This window comes from Aotus nancymaae, unplaced genomic scaffold (assembly GCF_030222135.1).
Source record: "Aotus nancymaae isolate 86718 unplaced genomic scaffold, 86718_ANA_hifiasm-v0.15.2.pri h1tg000020l, whole genome shotgun sequence".
Classification (NCBI taxonomy): Eukaryota; Metazoa; Chordata; class Mammalia; order Primates; family Aotidae; genus Aotus; species Aotus nancymaae.
The window spans coordinates 19,104,433-19,122,302 of record NW_026988432.1 but is presented as its reverse complement, the minus strand read 5'-3'; the positions used below and the strand labels follow the sequence as shown (position 1 = coordinate 19,122,302).

At 44.0% G+C, this 17,870-nt stretch overlaps 1 protein-coding gene across 5 annotated transcripts in view; it reads right to left on the bottom strand.

Moving 5' to 3' along the window:
- ALPK2 (alpha kinase 2) overlaps positions 1 to 17,175 on the bottom strand; it is a 141,173-nt gene extending 123,998 nt beyond the window's left edge. The window contains exons 1-3 of one of the 5 annotated variants that reach the window (XM_064379083.1): positions 16,613 to 17,175; positions 5,391 to 5,518; positions 3,811 to 3,865 (exon numbers count right to left, since the gene is read on the bottom strand). The gene's annotated coding sequence lies outside the window, so the exon portion shown is untranslated. The remainder of the gene's footprint in view (positions 1 to 3,810; positions 3,866 to 5,390; positions 5,519 to 16,612) is intronic. The other 4 variants (XM_064379086.1, XM_064379087.1, XM_064379085.1 and 1 more) reach the window with 4 other exon arrangements.
- Between the last annotated feature and the right edge of the window lie 695 nt (positions 17,176 to 17,870).

Here is a 17,870-nt window from a genome sequence, read left to right as displayed (position 1 = left end):
ATGATCTCCAGGTAGGAGATATTTTGAAATTGGGATATGACTGCTCCTTCTGAGCTCCAGATGGGTGTCCCAGGGTAAGGCAGGGACTGGGCTCGCATTTTTGAGCAAGCATGTATTCACTGATGCAAGCAGGCATTAAACACTTGATTAGTCACCAGATATGTTACTTCACTTAATCTCTTTGAAGTTACCTAAGGATAGTTACTAATGTCTCCTGCATTTTACCAATGTGGAACCTGAGACTCAGAGAGGTTCAACAACTCGCTCAAGATCACACAGCTCAAGCAGCAGCCGCCCTGGGGCTGCCCTTCAGGGCTGTGCAGGCTGACACTTTCAGTGTGTAAGACACCACTGGAGCTTTGCAGGGCACCGCTTGCACAGCTAATGAGGCAGCCCTGAGGGCGAGGTCAGTCTGAATCCAGAGAACCCTTTCCTTTCCACACTACTGGCAGATACAAGCTGGCTCCACTCAGCGAGACCCATCCTTTGTGGAGCCTTGAGCTCTGAAATGCATTTAGCTCTATCTAAACGGTAGCGTCCAGTTCTTCACAAGGGCAGGCTGTTCTCCCACACCACAGAGCTCAGAAAGAGAAAAGAACCACACCACAGTGTGGTTAGCCTGCACAGGGAAGGGGCAGTTAGGAACTAGACATGCTGAATCCAGGGTAAGAGAGGCCAAATTGAAACAGCCACAGCTGTATTGCCGAAGGGGACACCCCTTTCCATATGGGTGTCGGTAGCAGCTCCTTACCCATTTAGAACCAATTCCTCCCTATTTCCTCCCACTTTTCCAGATTGTCTCTGATACCCTGAGAGATGAGTTGTCAGAGACAAGTTCCCTGATGACAGTTCAAGGTCTCACCAGCACCTAAAAATCTGATGAGCAGAAGTGAGTAGAGGGAGAAGGAACCCGAGTGCAGGGCCGATGACGCTTGGGGACCCGTGCCACGGTAGCAGGATGAGCAACATAATTTTCAGGGCCCGGTTCAAGATGAAAATGAGAGGTTCCTTGTGCAAACAGGATTAAGGTTTTTAAGGTGGTAACAACGGAGCATTAAACCAAAGACAGCACCCGGCCGGGCGCGCTGACTCACGCCTGTAATCCCAGCACTTTGGGAGGCTGAGGCGAGAGGATCATGAGGTCAGGAGTTCAAGACAACCACCCTGGCCAACGTGGTGAAACCCTGTCTCTACTACAATTACAAAACTTAGCTGGGCATGGTGGTATATTCCTATAATCCCAGCTACTCAGGAGACTGAGGCAGGAGAATTGCTTGAACTGGGACCCGGGAGATAGAGGTTGCAGTGAGCCAAGATTGCACCACTGCACTCCAGCCTGGGCTATAGAGCAAGACTTGGTGTCAAAAAAAAAAAAAAAAACTCCAGCGGTATCTTACACACTGAAAGTGTCACCCTGCACAGCCCTGAAGGGCAGCCCAGGGCGGCCACCGCTTGAGCTGTGTGATCCTGAGCGAGCTGTTGAACCTCTCTGAGTCTCAGCCTCTGCATCTGTAAAATACAAGGCTGAGGCAAAATAATTGCTTGAACTCGGGAGGCGGAGGCCGCACCCTTCTGGGCTCAGGGCCCCATGCGAGGACACAGATCATGGCCCATGGGCCCACCTTGCTTGGTGGATGCTGCTCTTGGAGCTCTCTGCTCACCCATGCCTCCAATGCTTTCCTTTGAGATCACTCCTGCTGCTTTGGAAGTTCCCACAGCATCTCCTTAATTTCAACATGTTCTGTGCAGAAATATGATGGGAGCTATATTTCCCAGAAAGTGTTCCCAAACTGCCCTCCATAAAGCACCTAGCTCTCTAAATATCAGGGTTAAAAAATACATTAAATGGCCAGGCACCATGGCTCACGCCTGTAATCCCAGCACTTTGGGAGGATGAGGCGAGTGGATCACGAGGTCAGGCGATAAAGACTATCCTGGCCAACATGGTGAAACACCATCTCTACAAAAAATACAAAAATTACCGGGCGTGGCAAAGCATGCCTGTAGTCCCAGCTACTCGGGAGGCTGAGGCAGGAAAATTGCTTGGACCTGGGAGGCAGAGGCTGCAGTGAGCCGAGATTGCACCACCTCACTCCAGCCTGGGCAACAGAGCAAGACTCCATCTCAAAAAAATAAACAAAATAAAACCAGTTAATTTAGGGGAACACACTGCCTTCCCTTCCTCAAGGAGAGTGTGTGCAGGAAGCAACTTCCTGCTTAAACCTGAAGTTAAATAATTCACGTGATGGATAGAAAGAGCTGTAAGGTTGAGGAAGTGATATGGTAGCATCGAAAAGAAAGAAAACTGCTTGGGCATGGGACAGAACACGGGATGGGAGAGAGGTTTGAGAGAGCAGTTTGGAGAGTTTGATGGCTGCTGGGACAGGTGGGGAAGACTGAGCAAGAGAGGCTGAATTGAAGATTTTCAGCAACTATGCATTGTGATTGTGAGTTGGGTCCTTTTGACATTCTTTAACAAATGATTCGCATTTCCAATTATTTTTGGTTATAGAACTTCTTAAATGTAGCTGTGCAGAGGCTGGATAACATGGGGCTCCGGTTAATATGTGTAGTATTTCAGAAAGCCTCTCTCAGCATAGATGGCAAATTAGTTGCACAGCACAGGAAGAAAATTCATCTGCTAGATGGCAAATAGTTTCCTCCATTCCAGACTAGGTTACAAGTACATTTGGTGCTTGAGGAATTGATGCCAACTGATATTTTTTAAAAACTAGATTTAACACCAGCCCAAGACTAGTCTTGAACTCCTGGGCTCAAGCCATCCTCCCAGCTCAGCCTCCTGAGTAGCTGGGACTAGAGGCTTGAGCCACCATGCCCAGCTCTTTTACAGCTTTAATGAGATGTAATTACCATACCATACACAGTTGACTCATTTAAGGTGTACAATTCAATGACTTTCAGTATATTCACAATTGTGCAACCATCACCATAATCCATTTTAAACATTGTCATTACCCTAAAAAGAATTCCTACACCGCTTTTACCTCCTCATCTCCCCATTTCTACCCGCCCTCCCCAACACACACAGCCCGAGGCAATCACTAATGTACTTTCTGTCTCTGTATTTGTCTAATATAGATTTTTTCTTTTTTGGTAGAGACAGGGTCTTGCAGCGTTGGCCAGGCTGGTCTTGAATGCCTGGGCTCAAGCGATGCTCCCAATTGGCTTCCCAAAGTGCTGGGATTATAGGCAGAAGACACAGAGCCTGGCCTATTCTGGACATTTTATATAAATAGAAGCTTTCACTTAACATAATGTTTTTGGGGTTCAACCATGTTGTCACCTGTATCAGTACTTCATTCCTTTTTATGGCCAATCAGCAATGCTTTGTAGAAGCAACTGTTGAGACAGAGGGATGACTACCTCAGTCTCCACATTTCTAGGGAAGTTACTCAAATGGAGCGGGGCAGTTAGGGGCAGGGCAGCTCTCACAGCAAGAAAACACCCTCCTGACCAGGAAGCCTCGTAGAACTGTGAGCACAGTGCAGGCTTTGCCACCTGCCAGGAACAAATCTATATCCAGCTCTGCCAATTACAAGGCAAGGCATTGAGCCTACCTTCTCATCTGTAAAAGGAGAGAATAACAGTCTAAGGATTAGGATAATGTATGTCAATTGCCTTGTAGAAATCTGTTACATAACTGGTTTTCATAATGGTAATCAGTGTAGTTTAAGGAAAGACTTCACTTGTTTCATTAATTTCCTTTTCTGCTGTGGGTTACCACAATGATTCTTTTTTAAAGTGATATACTAACTAATGTGTAAACATGTTTCTGGGTGTAATTCTCACCTGTGATAGTAATTTACAGGATATGGCCTTTTATTCTCATTCCTGGAGATCACTGCTGTGGATAGAGAAGGAGAAAAGGATAAATCCAGCCATCAAGAGCTGGGCTGAGGTTGAGGAGCTTCTGTGTCATGTGTGACTCCTCCCCAGGTGACGACTTCCTGACAGTGTTGTCCCATATGTGAAAATACTGACAAACACATGCTATTTGACTCACATAGTCAGTTCAGTGACCACATACCTCAGCCACAGAGCACTGACTGTACTCGAGAAGAAAAGGACAGTTAAGTCAGGCTGTGGCTTGTGTTTTGTGGCTTCTCTGAAGGTGAGAACCCTTGATGACAGATCTATTATTCTCTGCTAGAGATGAACAATCAATATTGAATTACTGGTATCAGTGGAGGAGTTTGTGGTAGGCTTCACAGATGACCTTGGAAAAACAATGTGTTAACTAGAAAGAATGCTAGATTTGCCTTTTTTTCTTTTCTTTTTTCACTGTGTGGTTATGGTGTTATGATATAGCTGTATATTTACTTGTTTCCATCCACGGTTCCTGGCTCCTAACTCCCATATCCCTTGTTATAATGTTGGAGCACTTTTGGCCTCAGGAAACAGAATCTCTCTCTGTGACCTTCTAGCCTCCTGGGACCTGTCCAAGGTAGGACTTTGTTTGTGGTCAAAAGATCCTCATTCCAAAAGACACTCATTCCTGCCCCACACCCTAGAGGAAAGAATGCCACACAGAGAAAAGAATGTCAAGAAAAATCTGGACAGGCCTTGCTGGGTTCAGATCAGGTGCTTTTTGTCCACATTTCTACATGGTTGTCAATCGTGCCTATGTAACGAAGCCTCCATAGAAACCCAAAAGGACAGGATTTGGCGAGCTTCCAGAGAGCTGAACACATGGAGGCTGAAAGGAGGTGAAGAACTCATCCAGATGCCGGGAGGGTGGTGCATCCCAACTCCATGGGGACAGAAGCTCCTGCAAATTGCCCTATAGATCTCTGCTGTTTACTTATATCCTTTAAACAACCTTTGTAAGGCCGGGCACAGTGGCTCACGCCTGTAATCCCTGCACTTTGGGAGGCCAAGGTAAAGTCAAGAGATCGAGACCATCCTGGCTAACATGGTGAAACCCCGTCTCTACTAAAAGTACAAAAAAAAAAAAAAAAAAATTAGCTGGGCGTGGTGGCACGTGCCTGTAATTCCAGCTACTCAGGAGGGTGAGGCAGGAGAATCGCTTGAACCAGGAGGTGGAGGTTGCAGTGAGCAGAGATCTTGCCACTGCATTCCAGCCTGGGCAACAGAGAGAGAGTCCATCTCAAAAAAATAAAAATAAAAATAAAATAGCACTGAAATGTCCTTTGATGTAATAAGAAAAAAAAAAACACCTTTGTAATAAACCAGTAAATGTGTTTCCCTGAGTTCTGTGAGCTACTCTAGCAAATTAATTTAACCCAAAGAGCGGATTGTGGGAAGCCCAACTTAAAGCCAGTGAGTCAGAAGTTCTGGAAGCCTGGACTTGCAGCTGGTGTTCTGAGGGTTCAGCATGGGTGAGGGGTAGCCTTGGGGACTCAGCTCACCATCTGCGGGATCTGACACTCTCTCCAGGTAGACCGTGTTGGAACTGAATCTGAGAACACCCGCAGTGCCTGCAGCTTGGCGTAGGGGCAAATCCACCACAACGTTGGTCACAGAAGTCTCCCTCTTCCTCCGTGTTGGTGATTATTGTGGTGGTGGTGGGAGAACAGAGATAAAAATGGTTTAAGAGAGATTTTCCCTGAACAGTGGATCGTGGCAAGTTTCTTTCTTTTATTTGTATTTGTATTTCTTTATTTATTGGGAGAGAGCCTCACTCTGTCACCCATGCTGGAGTGTAGTGGTGCCATCTCAGCTCACTGCAGCCTCTGCCTCCTGGGTTCAAGCGATTCTCCTGCCTCAGCCTGCTGAGCATCTGGGATTACAGGCGTGCACCACGACGCCCAGCTAATTTTTGTATTTTCAGTAGTGACAGGTTTTCACCATGTTGGTCAGGCTGGTCTCAAACTCCTGGCCTCAAGTGATCTGCCCATCTCAGCCTCCCAAAGTGCTGGGATTACAGGTGTGAGCCACTGTGCCCAGCCAATTTCTTTCTTTTTAAAAATTTTATTTACCTTTAATTATACAGATCATAGGGGATACATTTATGTTCTTAAAAATACATATAAAGGTAAAGTCATCATCTCTCTATCTCAGTTCTCTACCAAGAGGAAGGATCTGGTATCCTTTCAGACAATTTTTTCTATTCATTACGTATATAACCATCTATATATATAATAAGTTTGTTGAATGTATGGCATGAATAGAATATACGTATGTTGGTATGTATGGTACATACTTTGTTGGCAATTGGCTTATTTTGCTTAATAATAAGTTTTGGCAATCTTACAGTGTCAACCCAACCCATAAGGCTCTCTATCCGTTTTTGAAAGCTGCTAGATACTAGTATTTCATAGTATGGCAATATCCTGCTTAACCTGTCTGCTCTTGTATTGATGTATTCCTTGGCTGGAATATTTTATATTTCCAGTGACATCCTTAGATGTCAAGAAATAGAATTACCAGAGAGAAGAGTATTTACATATCACATTTAAAAAAAATTTTTGAGATCAAGTTTCACTCTGGTTGCCCAGGCTGGAGTGCAGTGGCGTGATCTCGGCTCACTGTAACCTCTGCCTCCCAGGTTCAAGCAATTCTCCTGCCTCAGCCTCCCTAGTAGCTGGGATTACAGGAGCACACCACCACACCTGGCTAATTTTTTTTGTACTTTTAGTAGAGATGGGGTTTCTCCATATTAGCCAGGATGGTCTCGATCTTCTGACTTTTTAATCCACCCACCTTGGCCTCCCAAAGTGCTGGGATTACAGGCTTGAGCCACTGCATCTGGCCCACATATCATATTTTAATAGCTACTCCAAAATAAGCAGGACCCTTAACAGGTAACAGAGTGATGTCATGATGTGGGGCATGGATTCCTGCACCTGCTGCCCAGGCTCAAATCTCAGCTCTGCCACTCACTAGCTGATCATCTCCCTGCCTCAGTCACTTCTTCTATAAAACTAAGATCATAGCAGTATCTATTCATTTGACTGTTATGGAAATTGAGTCAGTCTGTGTAATGCTCTTCTGAATAGTATATAAAGTAAGCACTATGTAAGTGTTAGCTACGTCAGTGGCTTTGGGTTTAACATTGGCAAGATTACAAAAATAATGTATTTCTCTCAAATCGTGGAGAACAAAGGCTATAGGAGCGTTATCTGAACATTTAAAACACTCAAGTGATGTCGTTTTATTTTGACTAATCTACATCCCCTTCCCCTGCCTTCCCCTGCAACCCCCCACCGCCAATAGCCAGCAAGTCACATGGCTGCTGTCACCAGAAAGCCTGCTGTCAGCTGAAAGGATCAGGAAAGAGGTCACAGCCCACAAGCAGACCACGGGTAACCAGCTCTTGCGGAGCTGGCAGGAAAGCCAGCAGTCAAGGCGCCTACCCAGTGGGGACAGGAGGGATTAGTTCTGATTACCCAGCCTAATCCAATGGCAATTGTCTTCCTGAATTTGCCATCTCGGTTACTGTAGATTTGGACACCACACCCACTGTCACCTAATACCCAGTCCTGTGTTAGTTAGGGAAGCTTCTCCAGAGATGGTTTCTGTAAATTGCATGGTGGGGAAGGCAAACCATTTGGGGAGAAACACGTAACACATTTCAGGTGCCTACCGTGTGTCATCCCCAAGACGGGCACCTCACAGACAGGATCATATTTCATCTTCACAGTGAACCTGCTGGGTGGGTATTCTTTGCTATTTCACAGCTAATGACTTGGAAGCTTCAGTCCCTTCTAAAGATTGGTGTAAGAAGCATAATTTCTCACAGCCTGCAAGTGGCAGAGCTGAAACATGAGTCCAGGTTTGCTGGAGTGGAATATGAGTGAGGATGTGGAAAGGAACAAGAACACTCATTCGTTGCTGGTGGGAATGTACAAGTGGTACAGACAGTTTGGAAAACACTTTGGCAGTTTCTTAACCCATTTCCCTTTTGCCCCGAGAATACTGTTGTCTCTCATTGAAAGTCAGCCAAATTTGCTTCAGCCTCAAAGAGCGTGTTTACGTACAATTCAGCACTGGCAGAAAGCTGCTCTTTTTTTTTTCTAAATGGGAAACAGGTTTCAAAGTTAAACATAAATTTACCAAATGACCCAGCAATTCCACTCTGAGGTATCTTCCCAAGAGAAATAAAAATGTATATTCACACACAGACTTGTACCAAATGTTCTTCGCGGGATTGTTCATAATAGCCAAAAATTGGAAACAACCTAAATGTCTATTGGAAATAAGCTAACAGTCCAGCTACTAAATGGGTAGACAGAATATGGCACAGCAATATGATGGAATACCACCAAGCAATAACAAAGAACAAACTATGGATCCAGCGAGGCACAGTGGCTCACATCTGTTATCCCAGCACTCTGGGAGGCTGAGGTGGGCGGATCACCTGAGGTCGGGAGTTCAAGACCAGCCTAGCCAACAGGGTGAAACCTGTCTCTACTAAAAAATACAAAAATTAGCTCGGCGTGGTGGCGGGAGCTTGTAATCTCACCTACTTGGGAGGCCGAGACAAGAGAATTGCTTGAACCTGGGAGGCAAAGGTTGCAGAGAGCCATGACTGCGCCATTGCACTCCAGCTTGGGCGACAGAGCAAAACTCCATCTCAGAACAAAACTATGGATACATAGTATGACACAGATGAACCTCAAAAACATTCTTAGTATGCCCAATGAAAGAAGCCATACACAAGAGACCACATACTATATAATTCTATTTATATGAAGTGTTCAATAGAAACTATAAAGACAGAAAGTAGATCCGTGGATGCTGGAGCTGAGGGCAGTGGGGAGAATGCTAATAATAAATGTGTCTGAGGGATGCTTTGGGGTGATAACAATATTGTAAAACGAATCTATGGTGATGATTGCCCAACCTGGTAGATTTGCTTTAAAAAAAAACATTGCATTTAATTAACACTTAGGGTGAATTATATGATATACAAAATATGCCTTTATAAAGTTAATTTTCAAAATAGAAGCAAGGAGACAAACATTTAATGAGCACCTGCTAAATTCACTGTGGTGTTGCTTGTGATAGCAAAAGCTAAATGTCCATCAGTAGGAATCTGGTTATTGTGTATCTAAAGAATGGAATCTTTTTTTCAGGCCAGGCGTGGTGGCTTATGCCTGTAATCCCAGCAATTTGGGAGGCCGAGGTAGGCGGATCACCTGAGGGCGGGAGTTCGAGGCCAGCCTGACCAACATGGAGAAACCCTGTCTCTACTAAAAATACAAAATTAGCCAGGCGTGGTGGCACATGCCTGTAATCCCAGCTATTCAGGAGGCTGAGGCAGGAGAATCGCTTGAACTGGGAGGCAGAGGTTGCATTGAGCCAAGATCGGTCCATTGCACTCCAGCCTGGGCAACAAGAGCAAAACTCTATCTCAAAAAAAAAAAAAAAGAGAAATGGAATGTTTTTATGTTTTTATTTTGTTAACAACAATGGCCATTTTTAAAAAATGAGATAGGCCAGGCATGGTGGCTCCTGCCTGTAATCCCAGCACTTTGAGAGGCCAAGGCAGGTGGATCACTTGAGCCCAGGAGTTCAAGATCCACCTGGGCAACATGGTAAAACCCCATCTCTACAAAAAATACAAAAATTAACTGGGTGTTATGGCGCATGCCTGTAGTCCCAGCTGCTCAGGAGGCTGAACCAGGAGGATGGCTTGAGCCTGGGAAGTTGAAGCTGCAATGAGGTGTGAGGGCACCACTGGACTCCAGTATGGGCAACAGAGTAAGACCCTATCTCAAAAAAAAAAAAAGAGAGAGAGGGAGAGAGGGAGAGAGACAGTTCTGTATGCACTGATATGGAATAATCTCCAGGATACATTAAATAAGCAATGTATAATAGTGCAGGGAATGTGATCACTTTTGTAAGCAAAGAAGAAGGATGAGGAGTTGGAGAAAAGAATCTAATATGCTTGTTTATACATATATTGACTAGAAGCATACAAGAAAGCGGTAGCTTACTTGCTCCTGGGAGAAGGCCTAAGTGTAGAGAGAAAAGAAGGCATGCCATTTGGAGACAGTGATAGTCTTTGTGTATCTTTCTAGATACCTTGAATTTATAGATCTTACCTAATAAGTAAAAGCTAACTTTTCAATATTAAGAGTGAGCACCTCCATGCGCCCTACAGTGTGTTGGGTGCACAATTTGTCACATAGACATGGTGAATACTGGGCTGGCAGCAGCTCTTCTGGATTTGTTTGGAATTTATTTTAGTTGGATGAATCTTTCCACTGACTCTCCTCTCCCCTGCTGTTTAAAATGTGTGGCAGTTTCCAATCTTTATGAGAGGGCTGAAAAAAAAAAAAACTCAAAGTTAAATAAAACCTGTGTGAGGCCACAGTGGCTCACTCCTATAATCCCAGCACTTTGGGAGGCCAAGGCAGGTGGATCACCTGAGGTCAGGAGTTCGAGACCAGCCTGGCCAACATGGTGAAATCCCATCTCTACTAAAAATACAAAAATTAGTTGGGCATGGTGGCACACACCTGTAATCCCAGCTACCCGGGAGGCTGAGGCAGGAGAATTGCTTGAGCCCAGGAGACAGAGGTTGCAGTGAGCCGAGAGCACACCACTACACTCCAGCCTGGCCAACAGAGTGAGACTCTGTCTTAAATAAATAAATACATAAAACAATAAATAAAACCTTTGTGAGAGTTTAGTACCTCCACAATTTTACAAGTGAAAAACACACCTGAAACAGACAGGTTAGGTTACATTTCCAAGGTCACACAGCTTGTTAGTGACAGAGTCCAGGTTTCTTGATTCTGATTTTCTATGTACTGCATTGAAAGGATACATTCTCTTGCCTATCAGGGTAAAGACAGCGAAGGAGAACTTATGATGCTATAAACATACAAAGTGTGACAGTGCTGTAATTGGACCCACTTTCATGAGTTAACTGGTTAAAATCACTTTGGTTTGAAGCTGAATGTCATGGGCTGACTGCTGTGTCCAATCCAGGAATGTGCCATCAGTGTCATCACAAACACTTCATAGTAGAGAAAGCCTCTCTCTGGCTTGTTTTCCTCTCTTCCTCCGCATTTGCCCAGGCTCCCTACGTTCCCACGCTCATTCCCCTGTAATGAAAACTCCAAAGCAACTCCAACTAATCCTCCTTAAGAGAATGTTTACTTTCAATGTGACCAAGAGGTGAAATGCTGTGGAATTTCTGGCATCGGATGATACAGGGGACAATCTGGAAAATCTTAGGCTCTCTTCTGTCTCACTCCCCTCTCCCCCGACACAAATAAGACCAAACCTGAGTGTGGTTAACTGAGCCTGAATTCATTATGCTGAACTAACAACGTCTCAGCAAGTTCATTCAGAAAAAAATCAGCATTATGGGGACAGGGAAGATGTTTGCAGGAGAGTGGCCGTCTGATCTCTGCCACCTTCTGTCCTCATCCTTCAAGCCAGCCAGTCAGAGTGTCAGAGTGTCTTAGGGGAACACTTTCATATAATGCCTCCACTTGCCTTATTTCCAGAATATTTTTTTAATAGAGATGGGGTCCCACTGTGTTGCTCAGGCTAGTCTCAAACTCCTGGGCTCACGCGATCCCCCCACCTGCCTCCGCCTCCCAATACAGAAGCTTTTTAATGCTTCTTTATCTAATCTCATTCTAATAAATAAAGTGTGCCTTACAGATAAGGAACATCACATCCAATAAAAAGGGCTGTGGGGTGTAGTACTGTAGCCAATGGTTCATTCCGTTTATTTTTATTTCTTTTGAGATAGGGTCTCACTCTTTTACCTGGCTGGAGTGCAGTGACACAATCTCGGCTCACTGCAACCCCCGCCTCCTGGTCTCAGGCGGTCCTCCCACCTCAGCCTCCTGAGTAGCTGGGATTATAGGCATGTACCACCATGCCTGGCTAATTTTTGTATGTTTAGTAGAGATGGGGTTTTGCCATGTTAGTCAGGCTGGTCTCAAACTCCTGACCTCAAGTGATCTGCCCACGCCAGCCTCCCAAAGTGCTGGGATTACAAGTTGCTCATGGCACCATGCCTGGCTGGTTCATGCCATTTCTGAGGCAGGTCTGTTCTGTGGAAGAACATTTTAACTTGCCTGAGCTGAACTTTAAAGCACGCCCATTCTAATTTCTTTTTAAATTTTTCCTGGCTTACCTTTAGCAATAATATCCTGAATCTTTAAAGCATAAATGTTCCCCATGGCTAACTTTATGACTAAGGGAAGAGATGGTATGATTTTAGAGGTCTTTTTCCAAAATATCTAAAATCTCCTAAAGTGGCCATTCGCTTGTCCTGGCAACAAAGCCTCTCCCGTCACTCAGCAGCCCAGGGACTCGGTTGGTGAGATCTCACCCTTCCTGCTTGGGTGGCTCTGATTGGTCTAAACTGTGGTGCTCTTGCTGACTGATTGAGTCATTAACCAAAGTTTAAGCCAATCACATGTGGCACTCTCCAAAGAGTAGTTCGGGGTGACCCAGTTAGTGTAAAGCTTAGGTTGTTCACTCTGTCATCTACAGAAAAAGGGAGGCATGTGGACCTCAGCAGAGGCCGATAGCTGTCTTGAGACTGTGCTAAAGCTGGCCTGATAAAGCCAAAACAGAAATGAGCAGAGCTTCCAGAAATGCAGAGAAACAGCGTGGTCCTGACCAAACTCCTGGACTCTTCCATGGTGTGAGCAATAAATCCCTGTTACTGATTAAGCTAATTTGAGTTTATTTTATTTTATTTTATTTTATTTTATTTTGGAGACAGAGTTTCACTCTTGTGCCCCAGGCTAGAGCACAATGGCACAATTTCAGGTCACTGCAACCCCTCTGCCTCCCGGGTTCAAGCAGTTCTCCTGCCTCAGCCTCTCAAGTAGCTGGGATTACAGGGATATGCCACCATGCCCAGCTAATTTTGTGTTTTCAATAGAGATGAGGTTTCACCATGATGGCCAGGCTGGTCTCGAACTCCTGACCTCATGATCCACCCACCTTGGCCTCCCAAAGTGCTGGGATTACAGGCATGAGCTACCAGGCCCTGCCAAGTTGATTTGTTGCTTCTGGAAGGCATACCCTCTCATTGGCCCACAGTGCCTGAAATTCCTACTGTTTGCCTCTCCATTCCAGATCTCTATGTTGGACACCAAATTAGGACCAAGTAATCAACAGAAGTAGTGAATTGAAGAGTAAATGGCTTAATCAAAGCCATCTAATTCTCAACAATTCTTTCATCATCAAGAAGGCAGGGGAGAAGAAATATGAAAAGCGTAGCCCAACCAATCTAATTTCCGGTTTTCATGTTCATCCCTTCTCTTTCTGCCCTCCGTGTTTTTATTTTGTTTTTCTGGATTTTCTTTACATAGAAGGGCCACCTTCCATCTCAATCTGTTCAAAAACCCTGCCAGGTTTTCAAACCCCTAGCTCAAATGCTAGTTTATCTTTGAAGGCTTCCCTGATATCCTCAGCTGCAAAAAAGAAAAAAAAAAAAAGCCCCCTAAAAACTCGAGCACATTTGCTTCAGTGTGTTGTCCCCACACTCATTGTCACCCCGGCAGCTAGACTGTAAACTGCTTGCCTCAAGGCACCTGATGGGCTAACCTTTTATGTCCACAGCACTAGCACACTGTATCTGTGTCTCTGGTACCCCCTGAGAAGTAAGGCAAATTTGGTGATTGAAAAGATTAGGTACGAATAGGTTTTCTTCAGGAACTACAGGCCGAAGAAATGGCTACAGCCATGGTTCTCAGAATGAACCTGGGCCACGCCATCAGCATCACCTGGGAACAAGGAAAAGATGCAAATTCTTGGAAACTTCAGAATCAGAAACTCTGGAGGCGGAGCCCAGCAACCTTTATCTTAACAAGCTCTTTAGATTCTGTTGCACTTGAAAGTTTAAGAACCATTGGACTCAGAGGAAGGTCTTAAATTAGAGGTTGGGGAGCACACGAGCCTGGTTGTCTAACAGCAGGATTGAAGATCAAGTGAAAATCAAGGTGAGTTGTGCAGCTGAGACGTGAGGATAGCAGCGGAGGGGCTGGCCCTCGAGAGGGAGGGTGCAGTGATCCAGACCTGAACTCTCTGGGACTGAGCTTCTCTTCAGCCTCCTGCCTGTCTCTTCAAGCTGATGTCTGAAATCTCCTGATCAGTTTTGTCTATTTGGGCCGTGCCAGGTGGGCATGCATAAGCAGAAATCCCAATAAGGGCTTGAAACAAGTTTAAATGTTTTCTCGGATGTAGGTCAAGTGTCTGTTCTTTCATTTTCACCAGCCCTAAGACAATATGATCACTTTCTCCCAAGTTGCTTTACATGTTTGCATTTTCAATTTTTCTTCTTGGCAGCATTCAACCCAGAATAACATATCCTGAGTTCCCTGTGAACCTGTCTGTAACCGAGGCGAAGAATGTATCAAGGTATTCTGATGTGCCTGGGAAAAAGCTGTGGGGTGTCTCAGTAAAAACCAGGGGCAACGAGAAAGACATCTGATAAAGTTCTTGGGAGCTAGCCCACAAGTCCGCTTGTGAATCTTGTCTGCTCATTCCCATCCCCAACTGGCCTGTCTCCCTATTCATTGTATGCTTTTATCACTGACCCCGCGCAATTCTAGCACACAGTGCAATCCCTGGCCTGAAAACTACACTTCTGAGTTGGCCCAGAGCTTCTGTCCCTGCTCAGCTCTGCCTATGGCAAGTCCACTTCGGAGAGTTTTCACCTCCACTCCCACCCCCACCTCTCTCAATGCAAGCCTCGACTATAAATTTTGAAAAAAGGCTGGGTGTGTGCCTTAGTTTTCATCATAATCACAGACCTTTGGTTACTATGGATTCCCAAAGTCATGCTTAAATATGATACAGATATGTAAAAGCAGTCCCAGATGTTGATAAATCTCTACTTCTGCTTTTAGATAATAAACGTCAATTATCCATCAACCATTTTCAGTAAAAAGAAAATGTTTTTTTCTTATTTATCATGGTTACATTCTAAAATAAAATCTTTTTTTCTTATTTTGTTTTCAAACACATTGTTTCCAAGTATAGAATTTTTCTCAAATAATCTAATTGTGTTATGTTTAATTATTGCACTGATACTGATACTGTATAGTTTTTATTTATATAGTTTATATTATGATAGTATTCTAAAGTTTTAGCAAAAAAAAAAGAGAAGCTTTTAATTACGGTGAAAAACTATCTTTTGTTGAGAAACTATGATTTGACAGATACTTTAGGTATATTTATTCATCTAATCCTCCAACAATCCTGTTAAAGTGAATACTGTTACCATTTTACAGATGAGTAAACTGGGGTTCAAACAGGTTGAAAAGTTATGCTAAAGTTAGGAGTCAATTCCAAATATGACTCTGAAGCCTGGGTTTCCTTTCTCAGAACCTCCCCTGCTTCTCCCACCTCCATCCAGAGTAAGATACTAACTCAACTGCATCCTCATCACAGGAGCTAATAGCTACACGCGAGTGTTCATGAGGCTGTTAAAAACTCATCAAATTGGAGGAGAAAAAAACTGCGCGTAATGACAATAGGAACCCTGCCCTACCTAAAAACTTCCCCAAGTTGTGATTGAATGTTTGGTAAAAACATCGAAAGGACAATGTAATTTGGGAGCTAAAGTACATTTAGTTTGTTTCAAATCCTGATTTCCGAGATCTGAACATGGTCATTGGCTATCCATGGTTTTTAATACAGAATTTGTGAAGTTGTTGACTCGGAAGGTAGCCCTCAACATCCTTGGCTTCAATTCAGAAGCCACACAGCAAAAACGCTCCTTCAATTTGTCCTTAGTTGATATAGAATTGTAAAACATATCACATATCTTTGGAATTACCATTCCTGGTTAATTAATCTTTAGAAATAAAGGCTACCTTTACTTAAGGAAAAGGTTGTGGAAAGGAAATAATTACAGCAGAGGCAGCTCTAAATGCGTTCTTGCTTCTATCTATTTTTAAATGATTGCCAAATGTCTGTAACTGACACCCTTAATCAGGGCTTTTAACGTTTAGATGTGTTCATTAAAATGTAATGTGACAGTGGTGGCATTTAATTGATGGATTTTTTTGGCTGACTTTTTGCCTTAAATTTTTAAAAAAATCGACAGAACAACCCGATAAATGTTTACATCAGCCATTTTGAAATGCCTGATAGCTTTTCAGCAAATTGCATTACCTGTTGTCAGACAATATACTGCTGTGTCTACCCAGATAGGAGAGATTTTCCATCGTTCAGTTACACCACAGTAAGAGGAGTAACTCTTGACTAAAATACTCAAATATTTCAGGCAAAAGTATCTGGGGCCGGAGTTACCTGGATGGTTGATTTCATTGTTTTATGTTACTTTGCAAAGCTTTACATATCACTCCTTTGAGTCATCCTCTATATTTTTCCTAACTGTCAAGATAGACATGATGTGAAAGAAACTATTTTCATTCATTATCGTCAAGCCAAAATAAGCACACATTTAAAAATAGCAATAATTTTCAAAAAGGGTCAAAATGGACTTAAACTACAAGACCATGAGAATTTGCCCGCTTTAAAACCTTATCTGCCCAAATATCCCGTATAGCCCATCTCATCTTGTTCTGTTTCATAAGGAAACCATCTGCTTTGTTCTTTGTTGCAGAAAACGTAAACAACTATATATTGAAAGCACAGCCATTCCTTATGTAAAAACCAAAGTCTACATACTTACTTTTCAATACTCTTTCTCCAAAAAACGTTATAGGAGGGCTGGCTCGGCTGTGGATTCCCCAGGCTGTGTGTGAGGCATTGATTGGGTGTCCCTGTTCCTGGGACAGGGATTCAAAGGAGTTACAGGGTTCAGGGTCTTTTCCACGATCAGGTCAAAGCACAGATGGGTCTGCTTCGAGAAAGTTCATATCTTCCTAAGAAAGGAAATTCCATGCCCGGGGAAGTTCTGGAAGAAGAGCATTTTTTTTCCCTGCCCTTGAATGAACTAGGTCATTGCTGAAGCTGGAGAATATATTTTAGCATCCCTGTGATGAAACTTGAGGGCCGTTTCTGCAGTAGGTGCGACACTTGTTGACACCGCCGGGAGGCCCTGGCAAGGGGGCCTGGTGAAATGCAGCCCCAGGGAGCTGATGAAACCCAGACGAGCTGTCACTGGCTGCTGCTCGGGAGACCGAGCAGCTCTTTACAAAGCCCACGCTGGACCTTGGGCTTAGTTGCTCGCCCCTTAGGAAAGGAAAAAATTGCTGCCTGATGAAGTGATTAAGGCTGAAGTAACACAACCAGTTCTCGTACCAAGGGTATCAGGCATTTGAAGTACACATAGGAAACCCACGGAGGGGGTGGTGGGGAGGTGGAAATAAGAGTCATGTGTTGATCATTTTGAGCAGATATTATGGCCGTCCTCTGAAGTTCTCTGAGAAAGGCAGAAGCCACAGAAGGAAGGCGGGATCCACCCTCCTCACCCTCCTCACCCCCCTTACCCTTTCGCGCGCTCTCTCTCTCTCACACACACACAACCCTTCTTATTTTGACTATAATAGAAAGAAGAGAATGGACAAAGATCAGAAGAAATCCACAGAAGAAATACCACGGGTCCTGTTCCTTCAAATAGCCTGGAATGGTTCTTGGTGGGAAAGTACATTTTGTAATGTGAGCATTTCTTTTACTGAATTCTATCCAAGTCCAAAAACATAGAGGATCCCTTAGCTTCATTCTGTAACTACTTAGCCGCTCCACAAAAGTGTTTTAATGTATGACACCTGGAAACTGACAGCTTAGACAGAAACCTCTTTTGAGATTCATGGAGACGGCTCAAATTAGCAGCGCCGGGGGTGACTTTGAAAGGGACATAGCTGTAAATATGCGTTCTGTGTGGAGCACTGCAACCCTCAAAAGCGAATTGTTTTGACGCAGCACAGAATGTGCATCACTATCCCTTGGTGGAATGCAATTTTCACAAGATGAAAATCATCATCTAA